Here is a 27,780-nt window from a genome sequence, read left to right as displayed (position 1 = left end):
TCTTGCGAACTGGCTGACCGGGGGGGGGGGGGGGCGGGGGGGGAGGGGGGTGTTCGAGTAGGGTTAAACTCACCTCAACATGTCTTTTACAGTGAGGGTTGCCAACTTTCTCACTCCCAAATAAGGGACAAAAGTAGTAGTCAAATACGGGACAGTGCTTACCCCGGGAAAGACTACCATGACCATGAAGCCTTGCACGGGCACCTGTGTGCGCATGCACGTACGTGCCGATTTTTTTTTCCCACAAATCGGTTTTGACTTAATCTTCCCCACTACGCTGTACATACATTATTTCTATAGGCTGTGTATTTATCATATCATTCCTGCTTTTATTATATGTTAGTGTTATTTTAGGTTTTATGTGTTATTTGGTATGATTTGGTAAGTTATTTTTTGGGTCTGGGACCACTCAAAATTTTTCCCATATAAATTAATGATAATTGCTTCTGCGCTTTACGCCATTTCGGCACGAAAGGTTTCATAGGAATGCTCTACCTTAGTGGGGGAAATACAGGACAAGGGTGGTCCCGTATGGGATAAACCAATTTAGCCCAATATTCGGGATGTCCGGGCAAATACAGGACAATTGGCAACCCTATGTTCAAGTTCAATAGTACGTGACAGGGAATGAGGAAAGGTGCAACTGACTCATCGTTTCCTCACGGCCCGGTAGCACATGCTTTGCGGTCCGGTGATTGGGTACTGCTGTTTTATACCATGATCTCCTACTGGACCCCAGTTTGGGAACCCGTGCTCTAGACCATGACTGGACCATAATATAGCCTTTCTAATGAACCTTTTGCAGTCCTCTGTACAGAAGCTTGCACCAAATTCAGTTACCACCCATCTTATCTCTTTTAAGGGGGTGAATCATTTTCTTTAAAGTGAGAAAATTAATCATCAGCCTCTAATTTTATTTGTTGGAGCTGAAACTCATTAGGAAACGGCAGAATCTAATGGAGTGTGTAGATTGTGTTGGAGAGTGCAAAGCAATTTTGCTTGGCACATTAAAAAAAAACTCTTCACTGTCTCAGTGTTTCTCTAATGTTTAATTATCACACAGAAAACTAAAAAATCAGCTGAAATTCTGCATAGCTTCCAAATGCTATTCCACCTCTACAGCAATGCACTGCATCAATAGTGGATGGGCAGACTTCTGGCACAAATTAATCCCCATTTATCCCTGCCCTGGATTATGTGGATGAACATCAGAAACATTAGGATGAGCATCGGTCCAATCAGGACGAACAAGGCTACATTAATGCGGCAAGAAGATTTAAGCAACCATTCCCGTTAGAAGCCACAACGTTACCTCAGCAGTACTGAGACTCTTTGTTACCAGGGACCAGAAAAGCACTGCTTACAAAGGTGCTGGCAGCCAGCAGAGCCACAAATTAATCAATGCCCTTGAGAGAGACTGAGGAGGAGAATTGGCTCACATACAATACCATTTCCTGGTTTTAGAAGTAAACCTTAATCTGCCATTGCCTGCACTAGACCCAACAGAGGACCAAAAAAAAATCAGAGTAAAATGGATTTTTTCCCCCAGCTTCCCTTTAATAGCACTGGGTATTTTTGCTGAAGATATGAAGGTATTCTTTTACCGTTCTGGATGAGACCCCCACAGCTCATGTTGTTATGGTGCTTCTTACTGAAGCCAACCCTGCGTACATTCACTCACATAATTTAAATGCAGATCTGTAGGTTGAAGCAATTCTTTTGTCTCTTTCCAATAACTCACTCTGAGGCTGAATTTTGGAAAAGAAGGTTGTGCGAGTTAATTCTGCTAGTAGGAGCACACTGAAATGCCTCCTTCAGAAAGTTGGCTCCAATTCCCTCAATGTTTCCATTGGCAACCATAGTTTTCCCTGCAGGAGGAAAGTTTTGTTACCAAGTCCCCTGCCGACAGCTTCCTGTTGAGTGGCCACTTTGTTGGGCTTCTATGCAGTTCACAGGACACAGGAACAGACACTTTGGCCACTATGTACACCGGTTATGATTCTAATTTAAACTAATCCCAACTGCCTTTACATGATCTCCATCCCTCCATCCCCTTTTAAATATTGCTATGGTATCTGCTTCCAGCATCAGCTCTGGCAACATATTCTGAGTTCTGCCACTTCCTCGGTAAAAAATAAAACTTTTATTTATTTATTTATTGAGATACAGCACCACCCAGCCACTTAACCCTAGCCTAATCATGGGAGAATTTACAATGACCAATTAGCCTACTATCCGGTACATCTTTGGACTGTGGGAGGAAACCAGAGCACCTGGAGAAAACCCACGCATTTCACGAGGAGGACATAAAGACTCCTTAGAGATGACATCGGTACTGAACTCTGACGCTCTGAGCTGTAATAGGGTTGTGCTAACCACTATGCTACTGTGATGCCCCCAACTTGCCCCCATACATCTCCTTTAAAGCTTCCCCCTCAAACCTTAAGCCTATGCTCTCTGGCATTTGGCATTTCCACCCTGGGAACAAGAGTGATTACTTACCCTACCTTTGCCTCTCAATTTTTTAAACTTCTATCAGGTATCTGTTGTCCAGAGAAATCAATCCAAGACTGTACAACCTTCTTTCTGGCTAATGCACTCCAATCCAGGCAACATCCTGCTGAATCTCTTCTGCACCTTCTTCCAAAGTCTCCCTATCTCTCCTATAAAGTGGCGACCAGAATTGCACACGATAACTGAAATGCAACTTCACTGAAGATTTATACAGCCGCAACATGATTTGCCAACTTTTATCACAAACAGGAGAAACTCTGCAGATGCTGGAAATCCGAGCAACACACACAAAATTGCTTGAGGAACTCAGCAGGCCAGGCAGCGTCTATGGAAAAGAGTACAGTGAACGTTTCAGGCCCAAACTCAGTCCTGCCGAAAGGTCTCGGCCCGAAATGTCAACTGCACTCTTTTTTCACAGATGCTACCTGACCTGCTGGATCCTCCTGCATTTTGTGTGTGTTGCCAACTTTTACACTCAATATCCTGAGTGATGAAGGTTAGCATGCCGTATACCTTCTTTACTGCCCTATCTAGTTGTGTTATCACTTTGAGCAAGCTATGGACCTGAACCCAAAGATCACTATATACATCAGTACTGCTTAGAGTCCTGACATTTACTGTATACTTACATCTCAAAACACTGGTTAGGCCACATCTAAAGTACTGCATATAGTCCTGGTCGCCCCACTATAGGAAGGATGTTGAGGTTTTGAAGAGGGTGCAGAAGATGTTTACCAGGACGCTGCCTGGTTTAGAGGGCATCTGCTACCACGAGAGGCTGGACAAACTTGGGTTGTTTTCTCTGGAGCGTTTGACGCCTGGGGGGAGATTTGAGAGAGGTTTACAAGATCATGAGAGGAATAGATAGAGTGGATAGACAGTATCTGTTTCCCAGGATTGAAATGTCTATTACCAGAGGGCATGCATTAAAGGTGAGAGGAGGTTGTGAGGGGTAAGTTTTTTTTTAAACCCAGAGTGGTGGATGCCCAGACTGCACTGCCTGCTATGGTGGTAGAGGTAAATACATCAGCGGTTTTTAAGAGAGATTGGGATAGGCACATGGATGTGAGGAAGATGGGGGGGGGGGATATGGACATGGTGTAGGTAGGAAGGATTAGTGTTTGGGTGTTTTTGATGTGTTTTTTTAGCTGGTTCAGCACAACACTGTGGGCTGAATGGCCTGTTCTGGGCTTCTATGCTCCATGTTCAGAGTGCAACAGCTCACTTGTCCAAGTCAAACTCCACCCACATTGCCAAATGATCTAATTTCTGCCATTTTATTTAACAATTTCTTTACTACCCAAACTTGCACCAATTTTTGAGTCATTCTGCAAATTACTGCAATCAGCCCACCCACATTTTTTGTCCAAATCATCTTTTTTATGCCCTGGAACTCTGCCATTAAGTGAGAGGTGTGTGGACTCCGGATTAGGAACCCCTGATCTATTATACTGTATCACAAGCAAGAGAGGTCCCAAGACTGATCGCTATAGAACACCCCCTATAGACAGGCTTGCAGTCAGATTTATACCACTCCACCTTCTATGCTTAAAGCAACTTTGAATCCAATCTACGCAGTCACCTTGAATCTCATGTGTCCTAACTTTCTGGATTAGCCCAGTATAAGACCTTGTTGAATGCTTTACGAAGGTCCATGTATACGCCATCCACTACCCTTTCCTAATCAATCATCAGCTCATCTCCTGAAAAAACCTCATCGTTCATAATGACCCCATCACAAATCATGCTGACTATCTCTAACAAATCTATGCCTCTCCAAATGTGAGTAAATCTTATCTCTACGAATCTTCTCCAATAGATATGGTTTTGGAAGATGAATGATCAGCTACACAGCGGCCTCAGAAAATTGCCTGCACACGTGCATATTCGTTCCTCTCTCTGACCTGGAGCTTGTTAGCACCCTGACACAGTGGTGTCAAGAAAACAACCTCTCCCCCAACGTCGCAAAAACAAAGGAGCTGGTTGCGGACTACAGAGGAATGGAGACAGGCTAACCCTTATCGACAGCAATGGATCTGGGGTTGAGAGGGTGAACAGCTTTAAGTTCCTCAGCATAAACATCACCGAGGACCTCACGTGGTCTGTACATACCGGCTGTGTGGTGAAAAAGGCACAATAGTGCCTCTCACTTCAGACGGTTGAAGAAGTTTGGTATGGCGCCCCCAAATCCTAAGAACTTTCTACAGGGGCATAATTGAGAGCATCCTGACTGGCTGCATCACTGCCTGGAATGAGAACTGTACCTCCCTCAATCACAGGACTCTGTAGCCCAGCATGTCTGTAGTTGTGAACTTCCCATGATTCAGGACATTTACAAAGACAGGTGTGTAAAAAGGACCTGAAGGATCACTGGGGACCAGAGTCACCCCAACCACAAACTCTTCCAGCTACTACCATCCGGGAAATGGTACCGCAGCATAAAAGCCAGGACCTACAGCCTCCGGGACAGTTTCTTCCAACAGGCCATCAAACTGATTAATTCACACTGACACAATTGTATTTCTATGTTATCTTGACTACCCTGTTGTACATAATATTTATTACAAATTACAATAATTGCACATTTAGACAGAGATGTAACGTAAAGACTTTTACTCATCTATATGAAGGATATAAGTAATAAAGTCAATTCAATTCAACCTAACATGCAACACATTTTGGCAGGTTAAAAATGTCTATTCTGCTCCCTAAAAAGTTAATACAGAAATTCGACAGGACCGACACTTGAATACCATGGCTCCGAAAGAAGGTCAGACACCGTACTCACCCACTGATACTCCGAGGCCTAGCCACCTCCTACGGAGGAACAGTCAGGACTGTGTTGGAGCATTCTTCACTTGACTTGATGAGTGTAGCGACGACAATTTTCAAAAAACAATTCTAGCCAAGAAAAAGCTGCCTGTTTGATTGGTATCCCATCAATTATCATTCATGTCCTGGCATTCAAAGGCAGTGATGTAGAGCATTTACTAAATGCAGTCTGGTTATTTGGCCAGGATACTCCTAAAGCATCTGCCAAACCCACAGGCCCACCACTGATGACATAGGAACCAGGTGCATTGGTTTCTCTCCAACACCCACGCCATTTTGCCTTGGAAATGGACAATTGTTGCTGGGTTTCAGTCTGTGAATGGTGCTGTAATAGCAGGCGACTGCCTTCACCTGGAATAGTGCAGCTCACCAGCAAATTCTTGAGGACAATAGGGATAGGCAACAAATGTAAAAGTACTCTTTCACCAATAAGCAGACTGAATTCCTGAGAAAGGATCAGAATTTGTTTCACAAAAAAAAGTGCAGCAGGCAACTTGGCTGGCATGGATGAGTTGGATCAAAGGGCCTGTTGTATAACTCTAAGACTCTAGAAATGCCAAAGTCTAGTGTACGCACTTACTTGGGCTGCTGACTTCTCTGTAGTTTGGTTAGCCCAGTCTGAACCTGCCAGGCAACTTGTGTAGCTTCTGATCACACCTCGGTTCCAATTTCATTTGCAAACAAAAACATAAACCTTCCTTCAATGGTAATCTTACAACGATTTGCCTGCTACGTTACCATGTTCCAGAGCTGACAGCAGGATTGGGACAGGCGCAGAGTATCACTTTCTGCTACACTGCGTTAAACATGGAAAAGTGGCCAGCTGACAACCGTCAATGGATCAGATACACGTCGTTAAGTAGGTTAAATTTGCAGACACACTGGGAAAGAGCTGAGTGAAGAGCTATTACAAATTGCTAGCCCAGGCACAGTGGGCCAGATGGTCCCTTTCCCCATTGCATGACCAATTCAGCCAAAACAACCAAGTTGGATTCATTAATAACACTGAGAGTGCGATGGAAACTGGGCCCTTGTTTGAAGACTTCCAGGTAACAATCTGCGTCTGCCCACCACGTGGTGATCTGTCTGCAAATGCTCAGTGACAAAACGCTAATGTCCCTTTGCCAGCAATATTTCTCAAAGCAAAACTGCAGCCTGTGATCTGCAACAGTGTGGTAAAATGAAAGAATAATGTGTCGGAAATGTTGAAGTTCTAGAAGCATGAGAATAATTCTCAATATCCAGTTACCAGAAATGTGCTGCGTGACACTCGTACGGTTGCTGCTTTGCTGTGCTTGAAAATGCTGTTTCTTTCCGTAACACGCAAGCAATAACCTCACATTCAACAGAAAAAGCAAAGGTTAAAAAACACTATTTAAATGAGACCTGCTGAGATACAAATTTTATTAACTTGTGTTTCTAAGTGCAGAGTAATATTAAACCAAGGTACAGCACATGTTAAAAAAGGTATGTACATTTCGTTATGACACTCTAAATGCCAGAAATATTTCACACCATCTTAAAGGCTTGTCATACTTGAGTGGGCAGATGTAACAAGATAACAAAATTAATGACCAGTTAATCAGTTCTTGGCAGGCGTGACCCATGCATTGAACATTTGGTCAGATCATCAGAACCTCCTGGTGCCACCTATTATTCTAATACCACCACCATCTCACAACCCACCAGAACAAATGGATTAACTAAAAAGGAAAACCATGAAGACCAGTCATCCACAGCATACCAGGCACCCATCACCCGCTGTGTGGACAAAAGCTCGCTCTGCACATCTCCTTTGAACGTACATCCTCTCACCCTAAATTGCATTAGACAATTTGGCCCTGGGATAACGATACCAGCTGTCTACTCTACCCTTTACCTGTGTCACTCACAACGTTACAACTTTCCAACCCCAATCTCTGCCACTCCAGAGATTATGCAGGAGCTCCTCACAACGACAGCCGCCATTTCAGTAACTGTTTCCCTCTCCACCGGCAGGACCATACCAGATGACCCAGAGTAAAATATAGAGGGGTTGGTGGGTAGAGGGACAAAGTGGTGCACGATTTGGCACTGTAACAAAAGAATCAAAGAGAAATTGGTTAGTATAGGAGAGAAAACTACAGGGAAATGGGGAGGGGAGGTGGGATGGTCCTGGATGTAAGGGACTGAATGCCCACCTCCTGTGTTTTAATAAAAAAGACGGTCTGAAGTAGTAACTACCTCACATCCCCACCCTCACGCAGGCTGATCTGCAAGGGGGTAGCCCCTTAAAAGTTCAGCAAACTGAATTCAGCATTGTCTGACTGGGGGCCATTTCAGATTGGAATTCAATCAGATGAAGCAAATAGTCACTAGACACTGATGAGGAGAGAAACCCAGCAGGCAAGAGCAAGAGAGGGAACACAACGAAGGGAGGAGGACAGGCAAGTGGGCAATATTATCTAATATGCTTGTGAAATGCTTCCTTTGGACAAGCAGAGCCTTAAATATGTTTCATATTACACTGCACCGGGGAGAAATAACTAAGGGCTGGGAGATGACTGATGGGCTTGGGAGGAGGACCAAAGGATAGAACGCAACAGGGAGAACATGGAGTGAGAGGGAAAACCAAGAGTTTTTGGGTCTGACCTTACAGATTGTAATGATGGCCCAATTAACTGAAATCTACCGTAACTTGAAGCAATGAAGGGAGATTGAGAAGTGCGTCTGCTCTCTGTGGAGACCGAGGATGATGTTGAACTCACTGCAATTCCTAAGGGAACAGGCAGATTAACAGACCCAAAACTGACCTGATGACCAATCTGAATGGCACTCGAGCAAGAGGAAGTATCTTTCTGATACCTGACCACTGATGACCAAAATCCTAGTCCAACGCAGCATGGCAAGACACTGACCAACATGTAACAGTGAATTGTTTTAGTATAGTTATATTTATTTATATAATCCCAAGTATTTCATCATGTAATGGATCTATAAAGAATCAATTCAACCAAAGGCCAAGATCCTTTAGACAGGATCTTTTAGATGTAACAAAAGAGCTGTGTTGCTTCAGGCAACCAGACTCCAGCTGCAGATGAAACATGAACAGGATAGATACATACAAAATATTTAATATATAACATTTTATATAAAATATAAAACATCTTACATTCAGTCTGGGCACCTTCCAAGCTGATGGCATGAACATCCATTTCTCCTTCCAGTGAACACAGTCCCCCCACCCCCAACAACCACTTTCTTTATTCCCTACTCTGACCTTTTACCTCTTCTCACCTGCCTGTCACCTCCCCCTGGGTCCCCTCCTCCTTCCCTTTCTCCTATGGTCCACTCTCTTCTCCTATCAGATTCCTTCCTCTCCAGCCCTCGACCTTTCCCACCCACCTGGTTCCATCTATCACTCTCTAGCCACCTTCCCTTCCCCTGTCCCCACCTTTTTATTCTGGCACCTTCCCTCTTCCTTGGCAGTCCTGAAGGAGGGTCTCGACTTGAACCGTCGACTGTTTATTCATTTCCCTAGATGCTGTCTGACCAGCTGAATTCCTCCAGTATTTTGTGTGTGTTGCTTTGGATTTCCAGCATCTGCAGACTTTCTCCTCTTTAATATATACGCACATAATCCACTAATTATAATCGGAACACCAACCTTTATTTTTCCTTCATTTTATATATCCACGTATGCATACTCATGTGTAGGTACATGTATGTGTATGTAAAAGGAAATTAAAATAGATATTCTGATTATAGTTAGTGGATTGCAAACTCAAAGAACAATGAATTACTAAGTGATGAGAATGAGCTCCAGACTAGGTTATCTACATTTGGTTATCAGGTTTCTCTGCAGCCAATTAAACAAGAGTACCTACAATTGTTAACTAGCAAGATGATAACCAAATCACAAGAGCATTTATTGAAGGAAATGTTCAGCATTTTCTACAAGATATTCCACAGCCACACTTGGGTGGGTGGAAACTGATATTATTTTCCATGCATCCTGTCAATGGCACCAGCTCGTTGAATAATGATTTTAATAAAGGGAGAGTGCATATAGTTTTTTTTTAAAAAAAACACCTGCGGGGGCACACAATCTACCATACAAGTGCAAAAATATTTCAAAGAGAAGGAAGGAGAGGCTAAGATTTTCGGTTACAGAATATTGCACTACAACTTTCTGCAGTCTGATGGAGCAGCCAGTAAAACACTGCCACAGGGCAATCTCTGTTCCACCCACACTCTGCGAAGAAGAAAAAGGCACACCAGAAATAGTAGCTGAAGCTGGTCATAAAGCCTCTCGAGCTGAACAGAGCCATTAATTCTGGGGAGAGGGAGGAAAATTTTGAGGGGGGAGCTGAGGAGATGGGGATGTGTCGGTCTGCTTGACACAACATTTATTGGTCCCTAAAGCCCCTGTTAGTTACTAAAGGACAAAATATTCACAGCAAGGGTTGCAGGAATGAGAAACGCTGGCTCCCACCTTCAGATTCCCCTAATCCTCAATTTTGCTACTTGGAATAATATCAGCTCAGAACATGAGCAATACTGGATCACCCACAGTCCACTGAGAAACAAAATTCCAGAGTTTTTAAATGCAATTTTAATTTAACATTTTATGTATTTTTACTGTAAGTTACAGCTTTTATTATGTATTGCATTGCTCTGCTGCTGCATAACAACAAATTTCATGACACACCCCAGTGATATTGAACCTGATTGCAAGTTAACAGCCTTCTAATCTTTGTGGGACCCGGGCATCCGTTCACCTACTTTGTGTTAGACACGCTAGCCCAAGGAAGCAGTCCTTCCACTGAGAGGGACAGCAGACTAGATGTGGGTAGGATGTTTCCTGAAGCTGAGGAGTCTAGGAGCAAGGGGCATAGTTTCAGAATAAGGATTTAACCAAACTGGACTGAGATGAGGAGAATTTTTTTTTAAAACTCAAGAGTCAGGTGGATCCTGTTGAGTTTCCTTTATTACAGTGCTGTAACCAGTCAGTCACATTTATTCAGAACACAGATCAGTCAGTCTCCAGACCAGGGGTTCCCAACCTGAAATCCACAGACCCCTTGCTTAATGGTATTGGTCCATGACATAAAAAGGGTTGGGAACCCCTGCTCTAGACATTAAGGGGCCACCTCTCTGCACTACCATGGACTTGTCTTCAATTACACCTTCATTTTTTCCTTTGCACTAAGATCTTGCTTTTGCAAGTTTTTTTCCCTCCCAATATATGGTATAATTTAATGCACAATTTGTGTACGATTTAGTCTGTGTGTTGTGTCTGTGCTGGCGCTCCGCAAGTCTATCCATTGTATCTGGATCTGTTCCTCAATATGCTTGTGCCTGTGGCAATAAAGACTTCTGCTCTGGAAGAATGGTAGAACAGGTACAAAGGGCTGAATGGCCTACTCCAACCCCCTACTTCTTATGTCTGTATGTTCTGAACCCAAGGCCAGCCAAGTAGAAACACTTCAGCCATGATTCTGTTTGCAATGGTAGGCAGGGGTTCAGCAAAATATGGGGGACTAGCAGGGATAGAGCTACTCCTGGGTTTCGTTGTATCCACAATGCCTGCCAATAATGAGCATCCAAGATCGCATGCAAAGTCTGCGAGATGGTGCACGGCAGCCAGAGAGCACAACACCAGATAGAGATCCAACCTCCAGTGAAGGGGAATGAGAGGCACGTGGAATGAGAGGATGTCTCACCAATGGGGCAAAGCTACTGGCTACTCCCTTTGTCCCGCCTGCCTCCCTAACCAATCCCGACAGCAGCAGCAAAATCTGCCCGTCATCACTCGGAGGAAAGCACAATATGTCATAACTGTTGGATTGTGCCTCTCCATCGACGCAGAATAAATAGTGTTCTGAGAGAAAGCACACATGAGAGTACTTCAATTTGAAATGCTGCCGTAGAGATTTAGTGAAGATCAAACAGTTACAAGCACCTAGTGCTCTTGGCCATCCTTTCCTATGCTTAGAATTGCTGGGAGATTCTACCGTTGGACTGCCAATTGCAATCAGAAAGATTAAAAAGATAATTATTTCAGTGTTTTGCAAATAGTGAATATTTCCAGCTTTACTGCTAATTGTGTACCCTCTCTGCAGAGGATAACAGCACTCCTTTCCTTCCAATTATAACCTGTCAAAGGAGAATTGAGTCATTTTGCACAAACCTCAAGAGATGCTGAGGGCGGGAACCAACCATTGCATCGGGTAGATAGTGCGAGAGTTTCATTTAACACACATACAAGGGCAAAGTTACATGCATCTGTGCATTACAGGCTTTCCACTCCTTAACTTGGATGGCCCACATACACTGGCCTTGTCAACAATACCACGATTAAATAGTAAAAAAAAGTCACAGGCACAAGTAATCAAAGATTAGCATCACAAACACTTGCTTTGCTGGGGCTCGTGTAATGTGGACTCCCACCATCTATCCTTGTTCATCAGAGAATGCGGAGATGGTTTAACACTCAATTTCTGAGTATATTGCTTCAGTGGGTTGTGATCGCTGTTGCTGTTTGTGGTGGCGGTGGTGTGCACGCAGAGGCGCAGGACAGCCGGGCCAACTAAAGATCCATGGAGACCCAATCCCCATCAGTCAGGAGCAAACTGTCTCCTGCTGCTTCTCCAGGGATCCTGCTCTCGGAACCATTATCACGGGATGCGCCCTGATGGCCTGGGTCCTGCGCAACCCACTCTCAAATGCTCGATGGGTATATTGTTCAAAGAGATTACAGGGGGCATTAATGCTTTGTAAGGAGCATGATATCAGCTTGATATCAGGATGAATGTAAAAACATGCTGATTGCAGAGCATGTACTTCCTGCAGAAATGTTTATAAATAAATTCTATTTTTGAAATTTTACAAAAATCGTGTGACTATTCCCTCAGTCTACAGCTGAAATTACAACTAAAAATACAAGCCCAACACTAACACCGACTGCATCATACAGCCTCATTTTTCTGAGCAAAATAGTGTAGATTACAAGTTTGCAGGATCTGCCTGGTGCCACAACAAGTGACCATTAGGTACCATTCACGGGCATCAGCTGTTCCAGTGTAGAGTATGTAAGACACAGGTTCTCTCTGTCACTCACGCACACACACACACACACACACACACACACACACACACACACACGTGTTTTTTTGCTTCATAATATCTATAATTTTGTAGACAAACTCTGCAACTAATCTCTGTGCACAATAAGATCTCTAAAACAATGTAATAAAACATTTGGATTCTATACGTGGTGAGACTGGCTGATGGGCAAGTTTTGACCAGAGTTCAATGTTCAAAGTTCAACATATATTTATTATTGAAGTACATACATGTCACTATATGCAACCCCGAGATTCATTGCCTTGCGGGTGAAACAACCCGGTTTCCTTGGCTGTGCTAAGTCCAGGGAAGACAGCCTCTGGCCCCACAAAACTTTGTGAGATTGGGGTATGCTCGACCCCACCCCAAACCCCGGTTTGTGTGGATGCTGTGTCATTCGCTACCCTGTTACAAATTAATGCCAAGTAATAACAGACGGTACACTGCATATGATTAAAGGAATTATATTTATGAATCTTAACTGAAGGGTTAGTAAAGAATAACAAAGAGAAAAGGGCCCATTCTAATTGAACAGTCAAATGTGCATAAGTTAGAGCTCATCTTGAACTTCTCTGTCACTCGCGAGCTGGGCCGTCATCAATGTGAACGGCCACACCACCTTCCGAATGTCGCTCGCAATCCATTTTGAACAAACGGGTCTCCCGCCGGATCGTATGCTACGACCGGTTCTCCCCAGCGTCTTCTCTCTCCTCACCTCCTTTCAAACAAAAGCTCCAAGCCCAGCCTCAGTGTCCCTCACCAGAGAAACCTCCTCTTAATCCGACCATCCTATTTGGTTGGCACACATTTCTCCTCCTTCTCATCTTCAACAGAGACCCAAACAAGCATGGAAGCAGAACAGACTGCTCTTACAGAGCTGCCAAGATGAAATATATACAGCATAACAGTAAAATTATGAACCAGGGCGTTACACGGGCATACTCAATAAATCCATCAGAGAATTATAACCATAACAGAATCAATGGAAGACCACTTGTGCATTCAACCAGTGTGAAAAAGACGAATTATAAAAAAATACAAAAAAGAAAGAAAAAATAATTATGTCTTTCCTGATCTGGATTGTTACCGCATCTCTAATGACTGGATCTTACTAAGTGTAAACTCACAGCTGTTGATTGCTGATTATCACTTTGTTAAACAATTAGCTTTTGTCATCAGGGCAGCCATTTTATATTGTTGGCAGTTTTCAGTCAGTTAGAATCAATTTGTTGGAAGTTGAGGGAGTTTTGATCAGTGTTTGAATCTGCCTTTCATTCACAATGCTAAGTAGTACTGTCTTTTTACACCAGCTCCTTGCGTACTGTAACGTGCTGGCGAACAATGAAAGCACCTTCAACTACAGCTGCTCTGGGACTGGAATTATCTGTCTGTCTAGCGTGAGAGAACCAGCAAAACACTTGAGTAAGGGCAGAATAATAATAATAATAAATGAATAAGCAATAAGTACTGAGAACATGAAATTAAGAGCCCTTGAAAATGAGTCCATGGGTTGCGGGAACATTTCATTGATGGGGTGAGTGAAGTTATCGCTTGATGGTTGAGTGGTAATAACTGTTCCTGAACTTGGTGGTGCGAGTCCTGAGGCTCCTGACTGCAGTAGATAAACTGGGCGGTGGGGGTCCCTGGTGATGGATGTTGCTTTCCTACATCAACAAATTTCAATTATGTCCACTCTCAAGATGCAACTAGGGCCCTGGATTTAATACCAGCGTCAAGAGGAGGCAGTTCAAATGGTGTAGTGCACTCTCAGTACTACACTGGGGGGGGGGGGGGTCAAGCTAAATTCTATCCTTGGGCTCCTGGAGTGGGGTTTGAACCCTTGACCTCCTGTCATTAAGACAAGACAATTTCACCATGGAGCTGTGGTTAGCTGATTAGCATTAAAAAAAAAGAACATTTTACTATTTATTTTCAATTTGCTTTGAACTCCTGATGGGAATAACGTCTTTAACATCATGTGAACCTCCTATGGAGCTCCTTAAAGATACAGGCAATTGTGAACTGAACACTCTCTGACTGGGTCAATCTATGGATCACTTATGTCTGGAATGTAAGAGAGTCATCACGTGCTCAGACCAAACCCTGGCACATGATCTTCACTGCTCCTCGTACTTCCCACAAGCACCTCACCCTTGACACACTAAATGAAATAGGTTTTCCATCAACTGTGTTAACTATTAAATTATTAATAACACTGCCAACACAAAACACGGTGAGAATATATAACCAAGATTGCAACTGAAAATGTGAATAATGGCAAAATAAATCCCAAGGAGATTTCTGAATGAAATTTCCCATTAAACTTGTTAAATCTCAGAAGTGCACAGACTAAACAACGACTCTTGTGTATTTGATATTTCAGTGATATTTGAGTAATATTGTAAATATATCCATTTGATTAAGCATTCTTGTTTGTTTAAATAATACCTTGTAGGTTATATGTAAAAGGAAGCACATGACATATGTTATCACGACATCACATGATGTGTATGTGCCTCGCTTAAAGTAAAAACCAAAGTATACACGTTTATCTCCCGGCTCCCTTGTTTTCTTTTCAATTAGGTTTTGTGTTTTGGAGTTACAAAACATACCGGACCCCATGACTGTTCCCATGACAACATCAGACTGCAACTTTTACGGTGCAAGTGCACACCATCAGACAGGAGAGAACATCTCAAAGACAAGGTCAAGTTCAATTTTATTGCCATTCAACTATACACATGTATACCGCCAAATGAGACAACGCACCGCCGGACAACGGTGCACAACGCTGCACAAGTACCTCACACACATAACACAAAGTAATATTACTGCAAATAAATTAACAAATAAGGTACATATACAAGTAAACAATATTACACTACTGGCACTTCAGATGTGGTGAGACCTGGATGGTGGCCGTGCGTTCAGCAGTCTCACAGCCTGGGGATGAAGCTGTCTTGCCCTAATGCTATGGTAACGTCTCTTTAATTATTCTTGAAATACTGACTTCCTCCAAGCTTACTTCCTTTGATAACTGACCTAAATTATTGATTGGCAACAATCCCATCACTAACAAATCACCACCACTTTGCTTTGGAGGGAGCACACCATCCGGTGCTTCTCAGGAGCTTTAGCCTGGTAAGAAAGGGAGGCTTCAAAGGTTGTTTTGAGGGAATGAAGACAGGTAGAGATGTGAGGCTGAGTGAATCTGCTTGCTCGTGGCTTTGGCAGGTGGCGATCTCGCTGTCAAGGTGGAGTAATTAGATATCAGAGGTTTGTGGGGCTGGAGGAACAGCAGCAAAGGGAGAGCTGAGACAATGGAGAAGCAGGAGAAGTTTAAACCAGGCATGCTGTTCAACTGAGACCCCGAGCTGGGCAGCAAATCTCGGGGCGACATGGGGATTAGTACAAATTAGAAACGTGTATACACACACACTCGTCGTAAGCGAAAGCAACCTGATGAGATTGGGAACCAGCATTACTGCTCAAAACTTTCTCACCTCTTTCCACCCCGACCTGTGGAGAAAGTCCACGGCATAACAAGCAAGCAATAAATATTCATTTGGACATGGGAATGCTTACAAAGATAACAGGCTATCTGTAGCCAGGGCAATTTGCTATTAAAGATTTCACCAGCTGTTGACGCTACCAAGGCCTACTTTCAGATCTGGACTGAGGGTAGGGCAGGGGAAGACACAGGAGACTGCATAGTCCTGAAGTGGCCTGTGCTGTTGATCCACAAAGGTTCTGAATGGGCACTGTGACACCAAGGTCAGCCAGACCACCTGATTTTGTCCAGTTTCCCCCTCCATGCAATTTGCCCATTCCTTCACTCAGAAACAGGGAGTTGCACTGTCAATTTTTAATCATAATCCACATTTAGGACTGCAGAGATAATAACTAATTGTTTTAAGAGGTAACCAAGATAGATTATTTCAGCTGCTGGGTACTTCTAGCATTTTTGGGTTTCCCCCGCCCCCCTTGTTCCAGATTACAGCACCAGCAATTTCTGGTCTCTACATTATTCCTTCCATGGATCACAGAGTGGTTACAACAGAGAAGGCTATTCAGTTTGCCATGCCTGTGCCAACTTTATACCAGAGCAATCACACGCGTCCTATCTCAGCCGCCTGACGTTTGACAGTCTGGTACTGTAATGGGAATCGTTCTGCCTGATTTTAAGTACATCAGCTGCCCTGGTAGTCTCCTCTGTTCCAACCCCATCTTCTCCACACAATTTGAATCTCTCAGTCCTGGAATAATTTCAGAGCATTTCTTTGGCACCCTTCCCAAAGCCTTTTATTTCTTTCCTAAAGAGTAGCTTCCAAGTACTCTAGCTGTAGCCAGTGTGTTATAAAGAATCACCATGGATTTCTTTCTTTTGCCCCAAATGCATTTCAACCACTTTCTCATCTTGCTATACCACTCTCACTGAATTTCACACATTCACCCCCCCCCCGCACTGCCCCAAGATCCTTGCACACCTACAGGACTGCATCCTCTAGTTTATATTCTCCCACTTCACATTTCTATAATTCAGTTCCTCAGTTTTCACACTGAGATGATCTTTGGTGTTTGGTTCAGATCTCTGACGGTTTCCATAAAATCAAAGTACTGGTGCAGGATTCTCACCTCATGCACCTTTCATGTGCAACCCCTGAGAGTCAAGAGTTGAAGCCTCTGCTGCTCCATGCACTCTCTTTGGCTCCGTCATCAGAGCACCAGAAAACTCGCTGTTAAAGCCACGCATGAAGCTGGAGCCAGAGATTATTGTGGCTCTCTTGCTGGTCACCACTGTTGCAAGTCTTTTTGTACTGCAGGCCACAAGACTTAATTGGTTAGCAAAGTCATAGTTTCCATCCATAATGTGGTCGGCGCACCAAAAGCAGCCTTTGCACCGTTTGCTAATTCTGCATGATGCTGCTTCATCTGCTTGGCCCCAAAAACATACGATTTTCACTGGCTGGACTGCTCTTCTCTTCTCCACTGGGTGAGGCGGCTTTCCCTTATTAAGTGCTGAATTAGAAAGAGGGTTTTATTATCACCGACCTATGTCATGAAACTTCCTGTTTAGCGGCAGCAGTGCAGTACAAGACATGAAAGTTAATACAAATAAGTGAAAAAGAGAGCAACGAGATGGTGTCCGTGGACTGTTCAGAAACCTGATGGCGGAGCGGAAGGGGTTGTTCCTAATACATTGAGTGTGGCTCTGCAGGTTCCTGAAGATGGTGGTAATGTGAGGAGGACATGTCACGGATGGTGAGGGCCGGTAGAGATGGATGCTGCCCTGTTGAGGCATGGCCTCTTGGTGATGTCCTTCATGGCGGCAAGGGTTGTGTCTGTGATGGAACTGGCCAAGTCTACAGCTCACTGACTCTTACGATCTTACAAGTTGGAGCTTCCATATGAGGCGGTGATGGCACAAGCCTTGGTACCACTAACTGTTTCTCTTCCAACACCCACCCTGACCCTCCAGACGAATGCGAGCTGTGGAGATCTGACACAAAAGAGGTCAGGCCCGGGGCAGGTCAGCCACGATCACATTGAGTGGTGGGTGGGCATGAGGTGCAGGTAACCCACTCCTGCTCTCCTCACTGGAAGATTTTGCAGTTGCCTGATTATTGCCACAACTTTGGAGTGAATTGCCCTTGGTAAACATCAGCACACATTAGATAGATAGATTATATACAGCCCTCAAGGAGGTGATGGCCAGCCTCCTTGATAAACCACTGCGGTCTTGCCGGTAATGGTGCTGTTGGGTAGGGAGCCCCAGGGTTTTGACCCAGCTTCAAAGAAAGACCAGTGACTAGAAAGGGAGCTGCATGCTGTGGTGTTCCCATGCACCTGTTGCCCTTGCCATACTTGGTGGTAGAGCTCTTTTGTGTTTAAGGCGGTGCAAGGGGTACCTCTCAAACAGGCTACTTTGACCTGGATGGTTTGGAGCATCTTGAAAATTAACGGAGCCGCACTCACCAGTTCCAGACCTGTAGAATGGTGGAAAGGCTTTGGGGTGTCGGGGGCAAGTCACATGCTGTAGTAGTTTTGCTCTTGTAAGCATAGTATCCAGTTGAACTGAGGTGTTTACTGAGTCCCGCAGTATTGACGGGTGATTTGTCAATGATAATGCCATTGATCTGGCCCTTGCTGGGGATAATCAGTGCCTGGCTTCTTTGTAAGACTTGGGACAACATTCAGGATTGGGCTAAAGGGTGGCGAACAATATTTGCACCAGAAAGACAATCATCTCCATCAGGTGAGAATCTAACCAACTACGTTCAACACGACAAGTAGAATTAAACACCATGAAATTGTCAGTGAATAAATCAGGTTCTGAAGACACGAGGTACATTGTCTACCATCGCAATGCCATTCAGCAATACTTTACTGAAAGTGATGTCAGCAGATAACATGACTTCTGTTATGATGTCAAATTCAAAATGGGCAGCCTAAAGAGTCAATAATATCTATTGAATTGAATTCTAGCTGAAATATAATTAGATCCTTTGGTGTTATGGAAAGAGGCACATAAGTACCTCAAACATAATACTGAGATCATGAGTACGATTGGGCCACGTGGTTACTTGCAACTTTTAACAAAGATCATGATATGACAAGTAACCTTCACTCCGCTTTCCATCTGCAATTCACGTCCACCCTCTTCTCACATCACCACCACTGCTTTACAATATCCAAAGGCTCTGATTCCTCTGTCTATTGAGGAGGAAGCTTCAAAGGCACACATCCCCCAGTAAAAGATTTGCCTCACCTTCATTTTCAAACAGTGATTCCTAGTTCTTGGTTGCCTCATGAAAGGGAACATTCTTTTCACATCCAACCAATAATGCCCCTTAAATGTTTGAATCAAGCTCCCTCCACCACCTCCAATGATACAAGCTCAGACACCCTCACAAGCCAATCCACCCATTTCAGCATCAGTCTACTAAATCTTCGCAGGCTGCTTCCAACATATTGATATCCTTCCTTAAACTAGGAGATAAATTCTTGATGCATTATTGCAGACATCGTCTCACTACTGCTCCATATAACTGAAGCATAGCTTCCATCCTTGTGTATTCAACTCCACCTGCAATACCGCTTTATATTTGTTTAGCTTTTCAATTCCCTTGCAGTACTTACGCACCAGCCTTCCATGGAGCAGGAAAGTGAGATCCTTGCCTGTCAATGGCAAAAAGGGAAAGTTTCTAAAACAGTGTGTCAAAGGAAATATACAATTGGTAGCCTGTTTGCGCACTGACTGACTCTATGGTTATATGGGGAAACAGTGTGCAAGGGCAGGTGGACCACGTATTGGCTTTAAGGTGATGGTGGTAGTAATATGAAGAGAGATAGGACACAGCCTCTGTGATGACAGAACCGAAGACAACATCCGTTAACTTAAGACAACTGGAAAGCTGTGCTGTTAGCAGCTGTGTCAATAAAGGAGGATTTCATGGGCAAGCCTGGCTTGGAGAGGCCAGTCGGAATTGGAGGGGTGAGAGAGAAAAGAAAGTTAAGACCGAGTTCAATCTCTGTCTACAACTCACCTCCCCAAGTATCAGCGTGCACTTAGGCTGAGAAATCACTCTATTACAGAGATCCAACTATTCGCAAAAAGATTCCCTTCACTTCAGGGCCTGCACTGCCATTACTGCCCAGTTCCAACAGAGTGCTGGCACCCAGCTAACCCTGGCAATGTCATTTTCTGAACATCCTTTCCGCCTACCACTCCCGCCCGACCCAGCATACAGAGGGGAAAGAAAAATGGAGAGGGAAAGAAAAGAGAAACCAGTTCACAGGAACAGGAAAATTGCTGTTGAACCCAGGCTGCATTTAAAATTGACCGCACTTATCTGAGGGACAATTGTTGTGGTGCATTTGGCTTAAAGCCAAGGGGTTAAAGGTCAGTTGGCACGGAAACACAATAGCACAAAGCCTGATAGGGGCCATTGCAATCAAAAGCTTCCTTTCTTTGGTAAATGAAAGGGTGGCTGGCCCACCCTCTGAGCCTTGGCCAAGGACCATGTTCCGGGGGCTGTGTGGGAGGTTGCTTTTGCAGTCCCCGTTACCCACTGCAAAACAGCTCAGTCTGGGAGAGCCCGGCTGCTGCACAGATTTTAAGAGCGGGAGAGCACAGACCACAAGGCCGCTCAAAACCTCTCTGCCGTCCATTAAGATGGTGGCCTCCGATCCTGCCTCGTCCTCCACGATGCAGAAATCTGACCTGAACGCTTGAAAGTTCAATGCCACAATTTACCGTGTCTGAACACATCACACCCACTGATGCTTAGTCGCCTCTTCACAGTGGTAAGCCAAAAGCACCACAAAAATCCATCTACAGAAATGCATCTCAGCAAACGTTGGCTGGGAATCTCCACACACTCCGCACACGAAGTCATAATACTGTTAGTGGTGAATGTCCTGTGACCCCTTACCTCTCAACTTCTCAGGATCGTGGCCTCTGCTGTGAACACCTTTCCTGCAATGTGACGTCGTTATTTCCGATCACTATCAATACAATGCCCACTACTCCCTAATCCCACCCACTGACAGAATTCCCCACCAGTACTGGCTGAAGTCAAACACGAGGTCTGCCAGCAACAGTCACAGACTGCACCACCAGACATAAATGGTTACCATGGACTGGGGCCGTATGCTGGAGCAGAACCTCCACCTGCCCTTCCAGCTGTAGGTACAAGAGTAAGAGAGGCCATTCAGCCCACTTTGTTCTGGCATCACATGACCATTGGTATTGTATAGATCACTTACGTCAGGGGTTCCCAACCTGGGGTACACGAACACCTCAGTTAATGGTAGGGGTCCATGGCATAAAAATAGGTTGGGAGCCCTTGGTCTAATCCTTCCCTCCAACACAGCCATTCATTTTTCCATCATGTGCCTACGTAAGAGTTCCTTAAATGTCCCTGATGTATCGGTCATATTACAGACGCTCCCCTTTTCATAATACGAATGAATCCTACTTCACTGGGCAATGAAGGGGTTGCAGAACTAAACCACAAGTAAAACTCTTCCCAATAGACAGGAGAGGCCACTGTGACCCTCACCCTTAAATGGCTCCAAAGTAAGCCTGGGAAATCCCTCGTGAAGATCTCCGGAGGTTCAGGCGTGCCAGGTTTCCTGTTACCATCTGATCAGTGGCCAGTGGCCAGTGATGTGCAAGAGCTAAGGAATAATATTAGCTGGACTATTCTTCCAGGAGCCAGTACAGATGCAATGACTCGAACAGGCCTGAGAGTCGATGATTCTACATACTCCCCAGCAGCGAGGAATGCTTAACAACACTGCTGAGCACTGATGTCAGCCTGAGGGAGGAGCCAGTTCATTTACCTCTGGAAATGATCCTGTAAACAACTATTGTATTGTACAGGAGAGTGTTGTGATTTAAAGTGTGTCTCCGCCAAGTACTTACATCCGTCTCCACACCGTTCTCAATTTCATTTGAGTACTTCTGTCATGAAAAGTTAAATCAGCTTTTCCCGCCACATGCAAGATTTAGTTAATTATCGAATTCCTACAAATCACTTGGGCTGACATGATATCTCCTTTAGCCCATTATAAAGTGATAAAGATGCTGCACTATTCAGAGTCCTTTCCCTACATATAAAACACTAAATAGATAAATTGCATAACTTCCTCCTGTGTTAATGTGAAAAACCCCATTACAATGAGTGGGCTGGGGTAGAAATTTTTGTAAAACTGTGCCAACCAATTTTGTTTTAGCTCTAGCAGCATGAAAGGAAGGCTTTGTGTCATTCCTGGAATCAGCAGAGAGTGCGAGAAGGTGCCCTTTGCAATACGCTTCCTCGGGGCAGATGCCAGACACTTCCAAAGAGCTTGGAGAGCTCCGAGCAGATTTCCAGACTGCAGGTTGCTCCCCTCTGACTCGCGGCTAAGCAATGGATTTGAAAAACAGAAATGCCACTAGAACTCGGCCAGTCAAGTAGCATCTGTGGAAAGAGAAAAGAGGTCAAGTGCTTCCGAGGAAAGGCCACGGACTCAGAATTAGAACTGACTTGCCTTCCTACAGATGATGCTGACTGGCTGAGTTCTTAACGCGTTTCTGTTAACAGCATCTGTAGTTTTCTTTAAGACACAAGATGCTGGAGGAACTCAGCAGCTCAGGCACCATCTACGGAGGGAGGTGGACAGTCTCTGTTTTGGGTCAAAACCCTTCATTTGAACTGGATGACTTGAAATGCCAATGATTTCCTTCTATAGATGCTGCCTGCCCCAGAGTTCGTCCAGCATCTTAGCTATTACTTCTGATTCCAGTACCTGCAGTTGCATTTGCTTCAGGCAGAGAGCCGGACTGCACAACAGTGGCAGTAATGGAGGAAACATCACTCCATTTGTACGCAACAAGGCCCAACAAGCTGCATCGAGAAGGTGACTAATGTCACTGATCAATGCATGGCATAAAGCTTCATATTTTTACATATCCCATTAGAAGGGCCAATTATCAACCATAACTTTCATCAATACATTGAGATCTCTGGTGAATCACTGGCATTGACTCCTTACCTCCATGGGGGCCTTGACTTCAACATCATCACTAGGGGAGCAATTTCCTCGACATTTCTGCCAGCTCATCCTGTGTTCTGGATCACACCCTTTGCTCGCAGGGCCCGCTCTCACAGTATGTCACTCATCCTACCGTGTCCGAAAGCTCTTGGCAAAGCGGTCCCGCTCACCTGCAGTGGTGCCTTTGAGCGTAGTTTTTACCTGCCATGCATCTTCCTGGGGGCGCGAGGCCCACCTGGCAATGCTGGCTTTTCGAAACCGCTGCACCATTAGCTCTCAACCCTGCTCACGTATAATATCACAGAAATTTGGTTTTCTAGCAGATATCCAAGCTACCTCTCAATCTGGCCAAGGATCTGTTTAAACCATGCATTCCAGATTAAAGTCACTGCTTAAACAATACTTTTCTTCTCTCCTTTATTGATCTTTTGTTAATCATCTTAAATCTCTGTTCTCAGTTTACTGATCCTCCTGAAGCAGTTTCACCACATTTATCTCTTTGAAACCTTTTATCAATTTCTGTTAAATCTCTTATTAACCCTCTGTATCCTAAGCAGTACTCCAGTGTCTTCTAATCCTTGGCAACACTCCAATAAAAGCTTGCGACCACCAGTGTGTTAAGTTGCATTTCTTGCTTATACAGTGGATAAATGAGTTAACATTCAAAGCCCAGCCATGACGCAATTAAATGATTGATGACTTGCCCACTAAATCCCAAAACAGCAAGGAGGCCTGGCAGGGAGAGAGTAGGGGCCCAGGCGAATTGCAAGAGGGGGACCTGGCGGGGTGAGAGACGAGGGTGGGAACCTGCGGGGGGAGAGACAGACAGGAGTGGGGACCTGCTGGGGGGAGGGGGGAGGATAGAGGGAGACCTGGCAGGGTGAGAGAGGACTAGACCTGGCGGGGAGATACGGGCCAGGATTGGGAGTTGGGGATGGTGGTTTTTGAGGCTGATGTGAAAAGTAAGTAAACATAAAGACTGGGCTGGGTGAGAGCACAACAAAGAACTACTTTTATTAAAGAGTTTTCAGAAGTGCTTGGATCCCAGAGGGAGTTAATACCGTACAATGCTTTGTCATAGATAGAGAGACAACGGGAGCTAGGAGTGATGGGCCGTGATCCAGAAGGCACATTGTAACTGTGGAAAGCTCACTCCGAACAATGATACCAACATAGGGCAAAGAATCAAGGCCAGGGAATCCCTAGCACTAACGCATTGAAATCCTTGCGGTTGACAATTGGTCCAAGATTCTAGAAGCTATCAGTAGCATTTTAAGACCGATCAGAAAGAATAAATGCTTAAGAAAGCTCAACCACTAGTTTATTGTCTTACATCGTGCAGGTTAGTAAAAGCAATTGGATCACTTTTATTCTTCCTCTTTTTGGTAAGACATCTGACATTGCACAAGATCTGACAGTACTCCAGTCTAACAGTCTAAAATTGTAATTACAAAAATAATGTACTGCAAGAAAAATAATCGGTGAAAGAAATTAAAAACCCCCTAAATCTTCAGAACTCGTTGCCACAAGCAGCTGTGGATGGAGTGTCACTGGGTATATTTAAGGCAGAGGTTGATTAGTTCTTCATTAGTCAGGGCATGAAGGGATATGGAGAGAAGGTAGGAGATTGGGGCTGAGAGGGAAAATGATGAAATGACAGAGCAGGCTCGATGGGCCAAATGGCCTAATTCTGCTCCTATATCTTATGGTCTTATGGTCTAACGTGCAGGTTGTTTTAACATTCCTGATATTTAAACCAAACCTCCTCTGATCATGATAAACACCTGCTGGTTTCTCCTCATTATCTCTATTACACAGGGAAGACCATTGGGATTATTTCCAGAATATTAGAATGTGGAAAAAGTGCTCAAATGATAAATTAGAGGTATCTTATTACAAACCTCACATTTAGTTTATGCAATTTCACAGCCACATTTATTTTATTAAAATGAGTGTTTGTTTCCCAGATATTGGAAATTATTATGCAATTAAAATTCAGTTGAATATGCCTCACAGAACAACCTCTACTACTGGAATAAAGAAATTTCAATGGTGCTTTCACATACCTTACAGAATGTTCTAATGTGCTTTACAGGCCATTGAGTGTTTTTGAAGTATTGTCATTGTTGTAATGCAGGCAACTGGACAGAGCACATTCCCACAGCAAGCTCCCATGACCAACAATGTGGAAACGGAATATTGATTAAGGAATAAATACTGTGCAGGAAAGGCATTTTCCAGTGGATTTGTCATGGTGTTATGACAATCGGCTTCTATATATGGTAAAACAGAGGTCTTCAACTGCAAGAGGAAGGGGATTTGGAAGTTGTGGGGCACAAAGAACAAAATATTTCCCTGTCCCAGGACCTGCTCAGCAACCACCTCTAGCAGGCCCAGTCTGAGCTACCCCTCACCTATTTCACTGTTCAACAGTCCTCCCTAATTGGATACGGTAGGGGAGAGGAGTGATTCATGAGGCAATCTGCATACCAGTCCACTCATGGGCTTCAAATGCTATGCCATCTGATCGACCGTGCAGCAGGGGCAGGAGGGCCTGTGGCAGAGAGGCAAGGAGGCCTGGAGAGTTAGAGAGAGGGAGTGCTAAATGAAGAAGGAGGAGAAGAAGAGGCAAGAAAAGGGAAAGATGGAAAGAACAACCTGGCCACCAGAACAAAAGGAAACCTTTCACCCTTGTTCTCTGCTTTACCTTCATTAATAAGACCAGTCCTGGTCTCAATGGCTCCTCAGCCCCCTTCTCATTCAAAATAAAAATGATTAGCATGAGTGATGGCTTTACCCCGCCAATTCTTCTTAGAAACTTAAAACAGGTCATTCCTCATTCCCTTAACCTCCAAGGTCTACAGTCCTAAGGTGGCACGGTGGTGTAGTGGTTAGCACAACGCTTTACGATCCGGTTTCAATTCCCATCACTGCCTGTAAGGAGTTTGTACGTTCTACCCGTGACCGCGTGGGTTTCCTTTGGGTGCTCTGATTGGTAGGTTAATTGACTATTGTATAGAGTTCCGTGATCGGGCTGGGATTAAACTGGGAGATTGCTGAGTGGCGTGGCTCGAAGGTCTGGAGGAGTCTACTCCACAATATATCTCAATAAATAAATAAATACACAAGCAAGCTACAAGATAATAAGCCATAACTGTGGCCAATCTATTTCATTTGCCCCATCTACACTTTTTGACTTGTAGAGGCAAAATTAGAACTATGGAGGATATATTATTGAGCCGTCACAATTCACTGAAATTTCTCAGAAACAGCTCGGAGAAATACCTTCCCAAAAGAAATGGAGTCCAGAGATTGGATTAATCAGACTTCTGTGCCTCAGACTGTAGCCCTGTCCCATCTATCAAATGACCTTCAGGAAGAGATGGGAACCAAGAATTAACATTTCAGCTTGAAAAACCTTTCTCCCCACTAACACTGCCTGACCTGCTGAGAGTGTACGGTATTTCTACTCCTGTTTCACACTCCCAGCATCAGAGTTGCTCTGATGCCGAGGTTCACACCAATGGGACAGTGAAGGTTCAGCTTAGGGAACACTCCTTGCAGAGTTGATAAAGGGCCTTGACCAGAAATACCGACGGTCCATTTTCCTCCATTGATGCTGCCTGACCCTCTGAACCCTTCCAGCATTTTGTTAATTATTCCAGAGACCAGCAACTCTTGGGCCTCCTTGCAAGAGTTCTGGATTAAAGTCGGCACAGGATATACCGGCCAGCTCTTTCACCACTTGGTCCCTGTCACGTGTGTGCAGTTGGACTCTCTGCAGTGGCCGCGTTAAAGGTCAGCCGCTGGACCTCAGGACACTAGCTTCATCAAAGTCCCCACAAATGTACAGACTGCCTACAGAGAAACAGAGGGAGCTTTCACATTAACACACGACTTCCCCCTTCTGCGCAGAGTTTGCCGAGCTGATATGTGCAGTGTGGGTAATTAACATTGCAGGACCCGGTTTTCAGAGGCCAATATCTTGAGCTACATTTGGGTAAAAATGGCAAATTCCTGATAAAAATTATGACGGGGTGGTGAATTGACCCTGAGGGTTGGCCAATCATCATTTAATTAATAGTTTTCTTTAAAAATGGATTCAATTCCACTGTGGGCCTTGAACGCAGATCTCCATGTTACAGGTTCAGTAACTTAACTGCAGCATCACAACAACACATTCCTGATGGATCACCAAAATTAGATTACTTTCTCTGGAGCATCAAGGCTGAGAGGAGACCTGATAGAAGTATATAAAGTTATGAGAGGCAAACTTAAGATTTCCCCAGGGTAGAAATGTCAAATACGAGAGGGCGTGCATTTAAGGTGAGAAGGGGAAAGTCTACAGGGGATGTGTGGGGCAAGTATGCTTTAGGGGGGAGAAAAAGAGTGGTAGGTGCCTGTAACGGGCTGCCAGGAGTGGTGGTGGAAGCTGACGGGACAGTGACATTCTAGAAGCTTTTAGAGCAGGGATTCTCAATCATTTTTATGCCATGGAGCTTTACCATCAACTGCGGGGGCCCGTGGACTCCCAGACTGGGAACCCCCATTATAGCTAAATAGCTATATACACAGGGATACAGTTCACATGCAAGCAGGAGGGATTAGTTTCATTTGGCTGAGGGGCCTGTTCCTGTGCTCATCTGTTTTCCATTGATAGCAAATGGACAAGTAATGTTTTCTGTACCAGAGCTGGGCTGACTGAACAAAAGTAAACCAGGAGAGATTTGTGTTCATTCCATTTGATTTATAAGTGGACAAAACGCTGGTTCAACTACTTTTTAA

At 44.3% G+C, this 27,780-nt stretch overlaps 1 protein-coding gene across 9 annotated transcripts in view; it reads right to left on the bottom strand.

Moving 5' to 3' along the window:
* The window catches only part of LOC134342509 (tyrosine-protein kinase Fyn), a 235,992-nt gene that overhangs the window by 60,426 nt on the left and 147,786 nt on the right, over positions 1 to 27,780 (bottom strand). Inside the window, exon 4 of one of the 9 annotated variants that reach the window (XM_063040736.1) lies at positions 3,144 to 3,332. The exons of the other annotated variants lie outside the window; for them this stretch is intronic. The gene's annotated coding sequence lies outside the window, so the exon portion shown is untranslated. The remainder of the gene's footprint in view (positions 1 to 3,143; positions 3,333 to 27,780) is intronic. 9 annotated transcript variants of the gene reach the window in all.

Source organism: Mobula hypostoma, chromosome 2, assembly GCF_963921235.1.
Source record: "Mobula hypostoma chromosome 2, sMobHyp1.1, whole genome shotgun sequence".
NCBI lineage: Eukaryota > Metazoa > Chordata > Chondrichthyes > Myliobatiformes > Myliobatidae > Mobula > Mobula hypostoma.
Note: the sequence above shows the minus strand (reverse complement) of the source record. Positions and strands in the feature narration are given on the sequence as shown.